A 6,681-nucleotide genomic window follows, 5' to 3' on the forward strand; every position below is an offset into this window, starting at 1 on the left:
ACAAGAACAACTTCTCAAAGCACAAGAACTATTCATCCCCGTCTATCAAGAAAACAGGCAGGCTTAGCAGGCTGCCAGCATGGCTGATTGGGACATCCTGACTGAACTCAAAAGCAAATAAATAAATAAATGAAAACCTACAGAAAGTCACAATGAACTACCCCTAATGAATATGGAAGCATCACCCAGGCACACACAATTAAGAAGGCCCAAGCTTGGCTGGAGCTGAAACAAGCAGAGGAATGAGGTTTGCTTTGCCTGGAATGGAGAAGGCTAAGGAGTTGTGTCAAGTACCTGATGGAGAGGTATAAGGAAGACAGAGCCAGGTGCTTCTCACAGGTGCACACTTAAACAACTAAAATGCAATGGTCAGAAGTTGCAGCAAGGGAAATTCCAACTGGATATATGGGGGGAAAAAAAAAAAAAAAAAGCTATAAATGTGGGGTTGAGTGCTGGAACAAGGACCCAGAGAGGCTGTGCAATCTCCATCCTTGTAGATACTTGAAATTCAGCGGGACAAGAAGGCACTGAGCAACTTGATCTGACTTTTGAAATTAGCTTTGAGCAGGATCTTTGGCTAGATGACCACCAGAGGCTCCTTCCCGCCCAGAATAATCTTTGATTCTATTAAATAAATTTGAAAGTATCCTGGAGAAATCCATGGAGACCAAAGTGTTTTCACTTAAGAAAAAGAGAATCATTATCCCTACTAAAAGAACAGAGATATGAGGGAAAAAAAAAAAAAAAAAGCAGGAGAAAAGCTACAAAGAAATGGAACAGATAGAAAGGAGAAGAAACTGAAAATATTTGGCAAGTTATCAAGGTTGTAAGTTGCAGATGGGTAAGGCTCCAGCTAAGGCCATGGGACTGTGCTGGTTTACAACTGCAAACACAGTCCTCAGAGATGTAATGTATTCCGACTTAATTAAATCTGCACTGACATTAAAGCTTGCTATTGAACAGTTGCCTTTAAAATGCCTCCTACATTAGTGAAATAAATCCATCTATTTACACTGTTTATTCTTTTCACTTATCTCTTTCAGTGGAAATGTTTGGAATGAAGCGTGTTGTGCCAATTACTTTGCAAATGAATGAAATAGAAGAATATTCTGTGCTCGCTGAAACCACTTGCCTTCCTCAGGGTTTCAGTGGGACTGCGTGGACCAACTGAATTGCAATTATGTCATGATTATTCAAATATTTGCCGTGTACACTTAATGCACTGCGGGAGATAAGGCTTTCCAGATAAAAGAGTGGGATTTGTAAAAATGCACATTTAGTGGTTAATGAATTTCCTCCTTAGCTCCAGCACATTCTAGCCCAGATTAGCTATTAAATCATTCTGGCTGTCCTTGCCTCCGTTTTTTTAAAGTGGTCTTTTGTAAGTGGTTAGATTGAAAATCACAAAGTGGGAGATAGTAGCAGGATAAAAGCCAGTTGTTTAGAAAAGGCAAAGGCTGCATTTAAGTGAGATTGTTATTAAAAACAAGATTGATGAACAAATTTTATTTAGAGAAGAGGACTAGATAAAGTATGTATTCTACATCCTCATTACTATACCTTGGCATTTTTCTGTCTTGTGAAGTACAATTTAAATCAATCTTCCAGGCTTTTTATTTACTGTTCTTGTCAAGAGACAAAGCCTGTTGCACAAATGTGCTCAGTCACTTCTTGTGTTCATCACCTTGATTGATGGATATCCTGAGAAGTCTCAGAGGTTATATTTGTACTGTGATGGGACATACACCATGGAGTCCCCCCATCCCTGGCACCAGCTCAGGAGTGGCTTCATTCCCTGTTGCTTGAGGCCACTGAGGCCACTGTCACCAGGAGCGGGCTGGCCTTGCCCAGGTGCTCAGCCCTGAAGGGAGCATGGCTCAGTGCCATGGCTCTGCTGTGCCCAGTTGGAGGGAGACATCTGTCTGGATGGATTCATGCAGGTGACCTGTACGTGGTGACAGCTGGGCTGTTCTGTGTGCCCAGCTGCTGCCGCTGCAGGCAGCTTTGGCCCGTGAAGTACGGTGGGACTCAGGGCTGGCAATGTCATCCATCAGAACACCATCAGAGCCGTTTAGCAAGGTCTCTGGGCATGCTCCAAATAACTTTAAGCCCATGTTAGTCTGATTCTCCACCCCGCTTTCCCCTCCTTAGGCACACGCCATGCCATCCTGCCCCCCCCGCAGCTTCTCTTCCAGAGGGCTGCCCACCCGCCAGCCCAGCTGCAGCTCCAGGGCTTCACGTGGGCATCTATCTGTGAGACCCCACAGTACAGGAGGATGTCATAGAGGTCACGATGAAATATTGCTACCCACACAAGCAAAATAGAGGCTAAATTGCCTTAGGGTCTTAATAAAGGGCCTAAGTTTATTTAAAATGTGCCCTGGATAGCAGAGCTCTAGGGTCTTCCCTAGTCTTGAGAGGAAGGTGCCAAGGTCTGTGAGATTTGAGCAGTGTATAAATATGGGCGAGGGTGTGAGGACAGCAGGGGTGCTGCTGGAGAAGCTCTTAGATAAGTCAGGGGACTTACCCTGGCATGGTCTGATCCTCCCTCCCCGGAGGGACTGTCCCTTCCACCAGCCTGGCAGCCCAGGAGTGGGTGCTGAGGACACCAGCACACTGAGGAGCAATTCAGCGTGAGCATGTAGATGAGCCCATGAATCCAGAGAATTTAACAGGAGTGAAACTAGAGCCCTGGTAGCACGCCGTGATCGTATAGTGGTTAGTACTCTGCGTTGTGGCCGCAGCAACCTCGGTTCGAATCCGAGTCACGGCATCACCACGGCACACCGGCTCCAACAGTTTTTGCCCAGGGAAGTGGCTGAGTCACCTTCCCTGAAGGTCTTTAAAAGACATTTAGATGTAGAGCTCAGTGATATGGTCTGGTGGTGGACTTGTTAGTGTTAGGTCAGAGGTTGGACTTAGGTGATCTTGGAGGTGTCTTCCAACCTAGATGATTCTGTGATTCTGTGAAATCAATGAAATTTTATAGAGTCCAGTAGAAATCTGCAGGGGTTTTGAACAATATTACCAATTATTTCAACAGTTTGATGCAATAATCCGTTTCATTCTTAGGACGATGCAAAAGATTTTCAGATGGTGGGGTTTGCCCTATGGCATGTATTAATTTCTGTTATTATCCACTTTAAAAGTGTAATATTTGTGCAACAGTGATCACTTACTCTGCATAATGTCTGCACATTTACTCTTCCCTTAATCAAAGGTAAATGGAAGTTCATTACTCTTACATTATTTAACATGCAGCCTTTTGCCAAGTTTCATCTTGTGAAATACAGGCTTACGTAGTGACTGCCATGGTGATAAGACATACCATACTGTGGAATTGGAACTGGTTTCCCATAGCTTTTATTGGGATCTTGCATTACTTTTGATGGGAATAATTTTGCAGTATTGTCTTTACAGCAATTTCAGAAAATGAAATGTTATCTTACTGGTAAAATTATTTGCAAATAATTAAATATATAGAATCACAGAATCACAGAATCTCTAGGTTGGAAGAGACCTCAAGATCATCAAGTCCAACCTCTAACCTAACACTAACAGTCCCCACTAAACCATATCCCTAAGCTCTACATCTAAACGTCTTTTGAAGACTTCCAGGGATGGTGACTCCACCACCTCCCTGGGCAGCCTGTTCCAGTGCCTAACAACCCTTTCAGTAAAGAAATTCTTCCTAACATCTAACCTAAAACTCCCCTGGCGTAACTTTAGCCCATTCCCCCTCGTCCTGTCACCAGGCACATGGGAGAACAGGCCAACCCCCACCTCGCTACAGCCTCCTTTAATGTACTTATACAGAGCAATAAGGTCACCCCTGAGCCTCCTCTTCTCTAGGCTGAACAAGCCCAGCTCCTCCAGCCGCTCCTCATAGGACTTGCTCTCCAGGCCCCTCACCAGCTTCGTCGCCCTTCTTTGGACCCGCTCAAGCACCTCGATGTCCTTCTTGTAGCGAGGGGCCCAAAACTGAACACAGTACTCGAGGTGCGGCCTAACACAGTCATATGCCACACAGTCATAGCTACTAATTTAAGGATTGATTCAAATAGGTTCTTTGTGTTATAGGTGAAAACAGGCACTTTGATATCATTACAAATCAGCTGGGAAGGTAAGTGAAGGAGCATGTGCCAGCTACAAGGTATCACACCCTGGGTTGTGCAATCCCCGTGAAGTACAGGGGCTCAGTGTCCCAGGACAGGAGCTGGCAGACTGCTCTGTGCTTTCTGCTAACCCCGGGGCAGGAATCTTGCTCTGAACTTCACCCCGTCTTGGAGCTCCGTCAGCACAGTGCACCTGTCACTATCAGCCAGAGGAATTTCAGCTTTCCAGGGCAGACAAGTGTAGGTCACTGCGTACTCATGGAGGTGAGTCCATTAGAAAAAACAACTTCCAACCTGAGGTTCACGAGTGACCCCACACAAATCATTCAGAAAAATAAGAATTTCTGTATTGTGAAGACAAAAGCATGTGCACTCACTCTGCCAAAAATGCAAGTTTTATTTTTTTTTCAGTCACAAGCACACTGCAGCTGTTACTTTGGCTCGAGAGAAAGTATTCCTACACTAAGGAGACATAGCGCCCAATTCATCTCTCGTATCAACCCTGTTAGTTATGCAAGGGATAATTTGGCTCACATAGCACTCTCCTAGCTACCAAGCCTTTTTCAGAGTCTCACTCTGGGTAGCACCCTAAAATTACTCCACAAGAGAATGCAGCTTTAATATTGCAAGACACTACCAATGGTCACATCATGTGAGCATCAAATTGCTAATAGCAAGTGAAAAAGCTCCTCATTGTGCTAATTCAAACCAGTGCTTGAATGTGTTATCCTGCAGTGTTATCCCACACCCTCCAGAAATGCTGTCTTTAGCAGAAATTAGACTCCTCAAAGTCAAAAATTTGTGTTAAAGTCCATATGAGAAAGCTGCACAAAGAGAAGGATCCAGAAGCATCTCAAGTGAATTCACTGTGCTAGTATGGCTGTACGGAGAGATAAAAAAGATTAGTGAGAGCATATCACTAGGGCTACAACAGCATCATGAGACAGCCTCATATCACGGTGTTGCGATTTGGAGAGGGTTCAAGCTTTTGCACTAACTTCACTGTTCTGACATTATATTACAGCAACATCTCAGATTCATGGACCTTAGTTGTATCTTGCTGGGCAAGATGTTATCATTCAATATTGGAATACCATTCATATATTAGAATATATAATTCTGAGTATGCAATTGCTGGATACAAAGGGTGAGTGAAATTTTCTATAGCATTAACAGACCATTCATGGAGACGGTGTGTGTTTCATGTCTTGCAAGAAACTTCTAGGAACAGAGTTGTCAGCTCTCTGCCAGGTGACAGTCACTGAATTGGCACACCACCAGCTACCATCTTCATTCTGTTCATTCACATACATGATTTTTTAACCTCTCCTCGTGCACTATTTTTTCCCAGTTGGAGAGTCACAAGAAAAACTGACTGCCAGAACAAAGAATGGATGAGGGCTCCAGTAGCAAAACAACAAAAAACTATGTGGGGAACTGCATTCATGGTACCTGTCCTGTATACACTCAACATTCAAAGCTGAGTTATGGGTAGAGGAACCCTCCTTTTTATAAAATAAGTGTTTTTCCTTGATAGAAACATAATATATTCTTTTAATTGTTTGTTGTGTTTGTAGTGGTGGTGGTTTTTTTCTCCGATATGTACACTAAGACGCTTACCAAAATTAATTAATTTCAGTTACTTCAGTCACCCTGGTTTGGAATCCATAATTTTGTCAGGGTTGGCAACGTTGTATTTCAGTCTTTATTAAATCTGAAGGGTTATCTCCCAATAGTCAGGTTGTATGTGCTGTCTCTGCAGAAAGCAGCAATGCCCCAACCAAACTGAATACAAATTCAAGGGGAATACAATGAGATTTTTCTTTTGATAAACAAATTTGCATTCACCAGATTATTTTGACTGAATTTAATTTTAGATTTACAAAACTAATGAAGGATGAGAGCTTTTTTATCCCAGCCATCAGTTGCAGAATTGATCTAAGGGAAAGCCCAGGTTTAATCCTATTTCATCCAAAGGAGATTTGATCTGATGTTTCCATTAGCTATGCAGTAGAGTAAGCTGGGCATGCTTGTAACCCATTTTCTTGATGATGTTCCACTATATATTTTCCACATACTTTCCATTTCGCTAGCGGAAAATCTGTTACAGTATAGCAGTTAGATCAGCTTTCTGTTGCATGGTTTCATATCTCGTTATGGCAGCAACAGAAAATAAACTCCAGGATCCTGCATCATTCTTGTTGAGGTCTGTAAGCCTGGGGTTATGGATAGAACTTCTTTCCTTATAGCTGGAGTTCCCTGCTTTACTTCTGAAAGCTTGAAAGAAATCAAAGTAGAAGCTTTTCCAGATTTACCTTTTACATTCTTTAGTCAAGAATGTCAGGAAAAATATTTAGATCAGGTCTGAATAAAGGAATTAAAATAAAAATATGTTTCAGGCCCTGAACAAAAAGCTAATAGTTTTGTATACTGCCACACAGGACTTGAAATATTTTCCCTTAATGTTTACATTTGTGAACAGATTTGGGGATGGACAGGTCAGAAAGTGTAAATTATGTGTAAAAAATAATGTGTCAAAATGTGTAAATTATGGGATGTTGGTACA

At 42.6% G+C, this 6,681-nt stretch overlaps 1 non-coding gene across 1 annotated transcript; it reads left to right on the forward strand.

Moving 5' to 3' along the window:
* The first annotated feature begins 2,701 nt into the window (after positions 1–2,701).
* TRNAH-GUG (transfer RNA histidin (anticodon GUG)) lies at positions 2,702–2,773 on the forward strand. Its single transcript has one exon. It is a non-coding gene; the product is annotated as a tRNA-His (tRNA).
* The last annotated feature ends 3,908 nt before the right edge of the window (positions 2,774–6,681 follow it).

Source organism: Anas platyrhynchos, chromosome 1, assembly GCF_047663525.1.
Source record: "Anas platyrhynchos isolate ZD024472 breed Pekin duck chromosome 1, IASCAAS_PekinDuck_T2T, whole genome shotgun sequence".
Lineage (NCBI taxonomy): Eukaryota > Metazoa > Chordata > Aves > Anseriformes > Anatidae > Anas > Anas platyrhynchos.